The 10,365-nt window shown below is 37.2% G+C and overlaps 1 non-coding gene across 1 annotated transcript; it reads right to left on the reverse strand.

The window, feature by feature from the left end:
- Positions 1-5,840: 5,840 nt before the first annotated feature.
- Positions 5,841-5,947, reverse strand: LOC141710148 (small nucleolar RNA R71). Its single transcript, XR_012570682.1, has one exon. It is a non-coding gene; the product is annotated as a small nucleolar RNA R71 (small nucleolar RNA).
- Between the last annotated feature and the right edge of the window lie 4,418 nt (positions 5,948-10,365).

Raw genomic sequence — 10,365 nt, forward strand, 5'->3', positions numbered from 1 at the left:
AACTGAAAGTTTACCTGAAATGGATGTTGATGCAGAGATGATGCAACTGTGTGATCTTATGGTGAAGGGTATCACAAAAATAGCCTACAGGAAATTCAGAAAGGGAAAGAAGTTTTCCAGGAAAGGTAGAAGTTCTGATAAGAAAGGATTCAGAAAGTCTGAAGTCAAAGGAGGAAAGTCTGACAGAGGAGACAACTCACATGTCAAATGCTACAATTGTGGTGAAACAGGCCACATATCTCCTGACTGAAAGAAAGGAAAAAGTGACAAATGCAAGGCACTTGTCACAAAGAAGAAAAGCTGGACAGACACTTCAAATTCTGAAAATGAGGTGAACTATGCCTTGATGGCAAATGCTGATAGCAGTACTTAAACTGCTGAATTGAAGGTTCCTCAAACAACTTATGCTTTTCATACTGATGATATTACTGAGTTGATATTATATCTTAAAACCATGTTCATTAGTTATAGAGATCAGACTTTAACATGTGAAAGATTAACATGTGAAAATCTTGCTTTTAAAAACAAAAATGACTATTTAGAAAAGGAGTTAGTTTTTCTTCATCAAACTAAGAAAGAAAGAGATGAGGCTTTGTATGTTAGAGATGAAGTACTAAAATTGAATCAATCTATAAAAGCTGACTTAGAAAAGGAAAGATAGATTATCAGAACTTGAACTAACTCTGGCAGAACAACTCAGAATTTACTAAGTAGTGGAAACTGGAAAGAGGGCTTAGGTTATGGAGATGATAAAAGTGAGAAAGGAACTGTGCAAAATGAGCCAATTGTTGTTAAACAGACTGCTAAGCCAAAGGTAAATCCTGTTAAGTTTGTAGCCAAAACTGTAAAGTCTGATTCTGAAAAGTTGAAAGAATCTAGGACAGAAGTCAAAGAAAAGTCAACTTCAGACAAATTAAAACAAGATAAACCAGCTGAAGTAAACATAGGCTTAATGACAAAGAAGCATCTTAAGCATAAGCTGAAAGAGATTAGAAATGTGAACAAGGTAAAGGAAGCTAGGAAAAATAGGAATGGACGGGAAGGTGTGAATAAGAGTAATAATTATATGCCTGTTCCTAATGCTCCTAGAAATAAATGTTACAACTGTGGAAACTCTAAACATCTTGCTTCTTTTTACAGGAAAAATAAAGATATAAACTCTTTACCTCCTAAATCAGGAGTTAAGAGTCAGTCTGTTAGGTTTAAACCACAAATCCTTGTTTTCATTGTGGTAGTTTATGGCATTCCATTTATACTTGTAAGGAATATCATAGTGTGTACTATGATTATTATCAAATAAAACCTTCTTTGAAGAAAGTTAGTATTATTCCTACTAGTGTAAAGTCTGATGCAAAGTCTGATATAAAGTCTGATAAACAAAATGTTAGCATAAACTCTGAAATTAAATCCGCTGCAAATGCTAACAAAACTTAAAAGGGCCAAAGGATCCAAGCAAGTATGGGTCCTTAAAACTAACCAATAATGGTCTTTGTGATTGCAGGGCAACAGGAAAAACATCCTAGTTCTGGAAAGTGGATGTTCAGGACATATGACTGGAAACAAAGCCCTGCTATCAGACTTTGTGGAGAAAGCTGGCCCAGGAGTTTCTTATGGAGATGGCAACATGGGAAAAACTCTGGGATATGGCAATATCAATCTTGGGAATGTCATCATTGAATCAGTAGCTCTTGTCTTAGGACTTAAACACAATCTACTAAGTGTGAGTCAAATCTGTGACAGAGGTTATCATGTGGATTTCTTTAAAGAACACTGTGAAGTTTTAAGTAATTCTACAGGAAAAGTTATTCTGAAAGGTTACAGGCATGGTAACATATATGAAGCCAGACTTTCAACAAGTTCTGATGGTTCTGCAATCCGTCTGTTGAGTAGAGCATCAATTGAAGAAAACTGGAATTGGTACAAAAGACTCTCTCATTTAAATTTCAACAACATAAATGAGCTAGTAAAGAAAGATCTTGTGAGAGGACTACCAAAATCAGTATTTGCTCCTGATGCCCTTTGTGATTCATGTCAAAAGGCAAAACAAAGAAAATCTTCATTCAAGGGCAAAACTGAGCCTTATTACTTACTGCATGTTGATCTATTTGGTCTAGTCAATGTCATGTCAATTGAAAAGAAAAAATATGCTATGATTATAGTGGATGAGTTCACCAGATGCACTTGGGTGTATTTCTTGCACAAGAAGAATGAAACTGCATCTACTCTAACTGATTATATCAAACAGCAGGATAAATTGGTCAAAGATTCTATTAAAATTGTAAGAAGTGATAATGGCACTGAGTTCAAGAATTTAATCATGGAAGAGTTCTGCAAATAGCATGGAATTAAGCAGGAATTTTCTGCACCTGGAACTTCACAGCAAAATAGAGTTGTAGAAAGAAAGAACATGACTCTCATTGAAGCTGCACGAACTATGCTTGATGAAGCAAAGCTACCAACCTACTTTTGGGTTGAAGCTGTGCAGACTGCTTGTTTTACACAGAATGCTACACTCATAAATATGCATGGAAAAACACCATATGAGATGGTGAAGAAAAAGAAGCCAAATCTAAAATACTTTCATGTATTTGGATGCAAGTGTTTTGTTCTTAAGACTCATCCTGAACAACTGTCAAAATTTGATCAAAAAGTTGATGAAGGAATTTGTGTTGGATATCCACTTTCCACAAAAGCCTTCAGAGTCTACAATTTAAGAACAAGGGTTGTCATGGAATCTATTAATGTATCTTTTGATGATAAAAAGATTACTGGACTTGAAGATTTCAATGATCATGACTGAGATTTGAAAATGAAGATTTAAATTCTGATTCTGTAAATTCTGATGGCTTAAATGCTGATCCAGTAAGTTCTGACGGGTTAAATTCTGATGTCATTGAAACTGTGGTAACTACTCCAAGGGAAACTGCACCTGTTCAAGGGGAGCAAGCTGAAAATCCTACCACAACTCAAGACTCTCAAGAAGCATCAGAACCTGTCACTGGCTCTTCAAATTATGATTCATCAAGTTCTGATGAGCCAAATTCTGATAATTCTGGAAACTCTGATTCTTCAAATCCTGAAGGATCCAACTCAAATTCTGAAGTCTCAGAGAGCATAACTACAGGGGGCATCAGAAAATGCTGATAGAGATAACATGGATCATGGGGGAGGATCCAGTTCTAGAAATGAACTTCCATCTGCAAGGAAGTGGACCAAATCATATACACCTGACTTAATAATTGGAGATCATGAAGCAGGTGTCAGAACTAGAACTGTAACATCAAATGAATGTCTCTATCTTTCTTTTCTATCTCATACTAAACCAAAGAAAGTGGAAGAAGCTCTTCAAGATGCTGATTGGGTGCAAGCAATGCAGGAAGAGTTAAATGAATTTGAAAGAAATAAAGTCTGGACCCTAGTGCCAAGACCAAAGAACATATCAGTTGTTGGCACAAAATGGGTGTTCAGAAATAAAACTGACAGTGATGGCATAATTATAAGAAACAAAGCAAGGCTGGTTGCTAAAGGTTACTCTCAACAAGAGGGTATTGATTATGATGAAACATTTGCACCAGTTGCTAGACTGGAAGCCATAAGAATCTTTTTGGTTTATGCCGCTCACAAGAAATTTAAAGTCTTTCAAATGGATGTGAAAAGTGCTTTTCTCAATGGAAAATTGGAAGAAGAGGTATATGTTGAACAACCTCCAGGATTTGTAGATCCAAAATTTCCAAATCATGTCTACAGACTTGACAAAGCACTTTATGGCCTTAAGCAAGATCCAAGAGCATGATATGAGACATAACTCAATTCCTTCTGGATAGTGGATTTCACAGAGGTACAATTGATAAATGATAAGTGGATTTTATATCCACTTGGAACGCTTTATTACAATCTTAAGTTGGTGTTTTGGACTCAAGTTGTTGGTATTTTGATGTGTTTTTATGTTATTGTATTTCAGGTATTAGTTAAATGAAGAAAGGAGATTTTAAAGTTAATATGATGAAAAGTGATCAGATTTGGAAGCCTAGGTCATTGTAAATTTGTAGAGAACCTTGTTAGCTTCATGTGGGCAGTTGAATTGCCTAATTCTGACGAGTAGAACTCAAGTTATGGCCAAAACAAGATTCATCAGAATTTTTCCAAATAGGCTGCAGGCGCCCGCCTGCTGGTGGAGGCGCCCGCCTGTTGGTGGAGGCGGCCGCGTGCTGATGCGCGGCTGACTTCGCTGAAAAAGCTTTTTTTGAGTGGAATTTGACGATTTTAAGGGTCCAGGTCTAATATGGGCTTATATATATTTAAAAAAAGGTTTTCATCATCCGAGAAGATTGGGAGATCAATGAGAAGACCTAGAAGCACAAAACAACTCCGAAAAAGAAGATCTTGTTTTCAACTTGTGATTCTTTGAATTAGTTATAACTTTGGATGCTCGTTTTCATTCTTGTTGAACCTAGATCTCGTTTATTCATACTTTGATTATTATTCAGTTTATTAAGACCTTGTTTTATACCATGCTTTCATTGGAACCCATCGTGACGATGAGTTCAATTATGGGCTAATCGTTATCATGGGATTCTAGTGGATTTACTTATGGATTTCAACAGTTAATTGTTTTGATATCTTGGTATGTGGTCATTGTATGATATCCTAGTATTGGTTGTGTTTATTCATCTTATGTGCGTAGCTAACATATAAGATAGCATGTTAATTTCTATTAAAGCGACAGTGAATATAGAGGTTTAGAACTTGCCATGATAGTATAGGTTCATGTATTGTATGCATGATTAGTGGGTGACTCTAACCGTTTTACTTTCCCTATGTAATCATTATAGATAACTTATGCTTAAACCGTTATGTTGTCAAATTCTATAAACATATAGGGTCTCAATATAATTGCTGCTTATTCAACTTCTATCTATTTTGTGGATGTCTGGTAGAATGGTGCTTGTGCAACGAAAGTTGGCGTTTATCAGTTTCGTGTTATCTGATTAGTGTCATCATCATCACATGCTAAGGTTAAGAACAATGACTTTGAATGAAGTATTTAATGAAGTTAGAATCCCATGTTTGTCATATATATTAATTCAACCATTCTTGTTCTCTTAGTTATAATTGTTAGTTTAATCTCTTAGTTTAATAAAAACCCAATTTGTTATTTGTCTTAGAATTGAGCGATAACCATACATTGTTGCATAGGTGCATAAATTGAACTTAACCTAAACCAGTCTTTGTGGGAACGAATCTGATTTATATCTTATACTACTTGCGAACGCGTATACTTGCATGAATATTAGCGCATGTTTTCGCCCTAACAAGTTTTTGGCGCCGCTGCCGGGGACTCGGTGTTAATTTTTAGTTTATGTGCTTGTCATCAGTGGTCATTAAAGTTCACTGACTCGGATTCTTTTACTTTCACGGTTTATTTTTTTGTGTTTCAGGTACTCATTATAATGGGAGATCCAGGAGCACGAACGAAAGCCTTGATGGATTTTTCTCAACCCAAGATCAATGACATTCAATCTAGCATTGTCAGGCCAGCCATCACAGCTAATACCTTTAAGATCAATCCTGGCATAATTCAATGGGTGCAGAATTCAATCCAGTTTGGGGGTTCTTCAACGGAAGATCCCAATATGCACATTAGGGATTTCATTGAGATTTGCGACACCTTCAAGTTCAATGGTGTTTCTGAAGATGCTGTGAAGCTGAGACTGTTCCCATTCTCTCTGAGGGATAAGGCTAAGAGCTGGTTACACTCTCTACCAGCTGGTTCGATTACTACTTGGGAAGATCTTTCTCAGAAGTTTCTTACTAAATTCTTCCCTATGGCGAAGACAGCTGCAATCAGGAATGCTCTTACTTAATTTGCACAACAATCAGGAGAATCTTTATATGAAGCTTGGGAGTGCTACAAGGATATGCTTAGGAAGTGTCATCATCATGGAATGCCTGATTGGATGATCATCAATTATTTTTATAATGGGTTGGGAGCATAGTCCTGACCCATGCTCGATGCAATAGCAGGCGGAGCATTATGGGCAAAGAGCTATGAGGAAGCTTATGATCTAATTGAACTGGTGGTTGCTAATGAATATCAGTATCCAACCTAGAGATGTCTACAGGGCAAGGTAGCATGAGTTCTTGAAGTGGATACAGCTATGGCTATCACTGCTCAACTAAAGGAGTTGTCTATGAAGATCGATTCTTTGGCTAACTTGGGTGTTAATCAGATAACCAGTGTTTGTGAGCTATGTGCAGGTTCACATGCGACGGAGCAATGCGCTATATCTAGTGACTCGGCTCAGTTTATGAGCAACTTTCAGAGATTGCAGCAACCAGTTCCAGACACTTATCATCCTGACAACTAGAATCATCCTAACTTCAGCTAGAGCCACAATCAGAATGCGATATAACAGCCGTTCCAGTAGTTTGGAAATAAACAACTCAACCCTCCTAGTTTTCAGTAACAGTTTGCACCAAGACAACAAATCCAACTTCAACAACAAACTTATGATGCAGGTCTATCTTCGAATCAAAAATCTGAATTGGAGGAGTTGAGGCTTACGTGCAAAAACCAAGCTCTTATATGCCAAAGCCAGGCTGTTTCTATCAAGAATCTGGAGAACCAGATAGGACAAATTGCTAACGCCTTATTGAATCGACCACCAGGAACGCTTCCTAGTGATACAGAAATAAATCCAGGAAAAAGGAAAGTTGAAGAACAGGTGAATGCCATCATCTTAAGGTTTGGAAAGGTCGCAAGCCCCCAAATTCAGCAAGACGAGGAGCCTGAAAAATCTCAAGTTTCAGAAAATGTAGTTGTAGCTGAAGAAGAAGTGCAGAAGGAAGTAGATATGGAACCAAGGAAGACTACTATGGAACACACTCCTCCTGGGGGTAATACAGGGGAGAAACAGATCTATCCTCCACCTCATTTTCCTAAAAGGCTGGAGAAGCAGAAATTGGATAAGCAATTTGCTAAGTTTCTGGAGGTGTTCAAGAAACTTCATATCAACATACCTTTCGCTGAAGCTCTTGAACAGATTCCTAGCTATGCGAGGTTTATGAAAGGTATTCTCTCTCGGAAAGCGATGCTCGATGATTTAGAGACCGCTGCTCTAACGGAGAAATGTAGTGCTGTGCTGCAATAGAAGTTGCCTCCGAAGCTTAAAGATCTTGGAAGCTTCACTATTCCTTGCACTATCGGAAACTTGTCGTTTGACAAGTGTTTATGTGATTTAGGAGCTAGCATTAATCTGATGCCCTTATCTATCTTGAAGAAACTTGGTCTGCCTGATCCGAAACCAACATACATGTCATTGCAACTAGCTAACCGTTTCATCGCTTATCCACGAGGTATAGTGTAGGATGTCTTGGTCAAGGTGGATAAACTCTTCTTCCCTTCTGACTTTGTAATTCTTGACTTTGAGGAGGATAAGAATATTCCCATTATCTTAGGGAGACCATTCTTAGCTACTGGCTGAACTATGATTGATGTACAAAAAGGAGAGCTTTCGATGAAGTTTTACGATCAAAAGGTCACTTTTAATGTGTTCAAGGAAATAAAGTTACCCACAGCTAAAGAGGAGTGCTTTAAAGTAGAGTGGGTAGACTCTGTAGTAAATTCAGAGCTTGAGCAATTGCCAAATTCATAGACCATAGAGAGATCCTTAATGGGGAAATCAGTTATTAATGACAAGGAGGGAGCAGAGCAACTGTAAGTTTTGAATGCACCTCCGTGGAAGAGGAAGTTAGATATGCCATTCGATTCTCTTGGGTTAGCGGAGCTGAAAATTTCTCAAGAGCGTCTCGAGCCGTCTATTGAAGATGTTTCCACACCTGAGCTTCACCCACTACCGGATCACTTGAGTTATTTATTCTTAGGTGCACCCCATGATAAGGGGTTGGGATATATTTTTGATGATGTAGAGAGTGGCTCGACGGATCTTCCAGTGCCTATAGAGGTTTCTTCTCATGCGCCACAGACAGTTGATAGGTTTGGTCTTGGTGATGAGTAGTACAGGCGAGTGACTAGGCGTATGGAGGCCATGCACGACATTCACCATCATTTTGCTGAAGATTTGACACACGCTTTCGGTACTATTATCCGAGACATTGGTGGCGAGGTTGATTGGCCACCTGATCCTCCACTCGACGAGGGTGACTCTCCCGCTAACTAAGTATGCCTAAAATCCTTATTATTACCTTCAATGAGGACACTGAAAATTTTAAGTTTGGGGTGATAATGTAAAGATTAGTAGTGTGTGTGTCCATATAGATTCATATAGATTCATATTGTATGTTTAGTTGTAGTTCATTCATATTTTTGCATGATTGTTCATTTAGGACATATTTGTTTGTTTTTATGTGATTTCATATAATTACATTTACATGCATATTTAGCATCATCCCTTAAGATGAACTATGATATTTGATAAGTTGATGTTGATTTGAGTGTGGTGATGACGAATAGAGGGATGTTTAAGTCCTAATGAATTAGTTGCATGCCAGAAACAAATATTTTCACAAAGTCTTATAGGGTTGCTTTTGATCTAGATCATGATCATACTTGTTTGTTGTTGAGATTTAATCACTCGGTTATATTTAGGATTTGTGATATTCTCGTAATAACGTAAAAACACTGATTTTTTTATCTAGAGAAAAACTTGGATTTCATTGCTAGTTGTTGTAAGGCTAGGCATCAAATGGCTAGTAGCCAGCTCATATTTTTATGAGTAGTCTAGGATTGAATGAGATGGAGCGAAACACACTCATTCAGAAATTATTGAAAAAAAAAAGAAAAAAGAAAAAAAAGAAAAAAAGAAAAAAAAGTATGTGTTCATGCATAATTGATCAAGAGTGAGCTCTTTAATACTCGAGTTATTAAGTTCTAGGGGACTTTGTGCCTAGTGACCTAAGGCTTTTATAGTCTGGGATCCGCTAACCTAACGCTCGCTATATGGGTATTATTGCATAAGTCTTTTGGGACCTCATTCATTACACGGTTAAATAAGCATCTTTTTTATATTTTCAATAATAGTGTGAATCCTTGTATAACTCTAGTAGAAAGAGGTGTTATGAGTCATAATGCGTTTATTGTCTATTCTGTTTATAAACTTTTGATTGTTTCGATGATAGATAAGTTATGGTTATTGATCTAGTATCAAGAGATATCTGTTAAGCACTCCACACACGCATGTTTCTGGTTTGTGAAGTTGCTTTGTGGGATTTATTCGAACTTTGCTTTAAGTCATTGCATTTTTAGAGGCATTGGCTTATTCATTTGGTTATGGTTATTCTGAGGGGATCGATTGCATTATTATTTAGTTGCATTCACATAGTTACATTCGTGTATTAGGTTTGTTTTGTAGTTTTGAGTCTGTTTATGTTTGAGGACAAGCATCGGTTCAAGTTTGGGGGTGTGATAAGGGGATTTTATATCCACTTGGAACGCTTTATTACAAGCTTAAATTGGTTTTTTGGACTCAAGTTGGTATTTTGATGTGTTTTTGTGTTATTGCATTTCAGGTATCAGTTAAATGAAGAAATGAGCTTTTAAAGGTAATATGATGAAAATTGATCAGATTTGGAAGCCTAGGCCATTGTCAAGTTATAGAGAATCTCATTAGCTTCGTGTGGGCAGTTGAATCGCCTAATTTTCTGACGAGTAGAACTCAAGTTATGGCCAAAACAAGATTTATTAGAATTTTTCCAGGAAGGCTGCATGGAGGCGCCCGCCTGCTGGTGGAGGTGCCCCCGCCTGCTGGTGGAGGCGGCCACGCGCTGATGCGCGGCTGACTTCGCTGATTTCGCTGAAAAGGCCTTTTTGAGTGGAATTTGACGATTTTAAGGGTCCAGGTCTAACATGGGCTTATATATACTTAAAAAAAACTTAAGAAAAGGGTTTTCATCATCCGGGAAGATTGGAAGATCAAGGAGAAGACCTAGAAGCAAAAAACAACTCTGAAAAAGAAGATCTTGTTTTCAACTTGTGATTCTTTAAATTAGTTGTAATTTTGGATGCTCGTTTTCGTTCTTGTTGAACCTAGATCTCGTTTATTCGTACTTTGATTATTATTCAGTTTATTAAGACCTTGTTTTATACCATGCTTTCATTGGAACCCATGGTGACGATGAGTTCAGTTATGGACTAATCGTTATCATGGGATTCTAGAGGATATACTTATGGATTTCAATAGTTAATTGTTTTGATATCTTGGTATGTAGTGATTATATGATATCCTAGTATTGGTTGTGTTTATTCGTCTTATGTGCGTAGCTAACATATAAGATAACGTGTTAATCTTTATTGAAGCGACAGTAAATATAGAGGTTTAGAACTTGTCATGCTAGTATAGGTTCATG

The sequence above is a fragment of the Apium graveolens genome, chromosome 2, assembly GCF_009905375.1.
Source record: "Apium graveolens cultivar Ventura chromosome 2, ASM990537v1, whole genome shotgun sequence".
In the NCBI taxonomy this organism is placed as follows: domain Eukaryota; kingdom Viridiplantae; phylum Streptophyta; class Magnoliopsida; order Apiales; family Apiaceae; genus Apium; species Apium graveolens.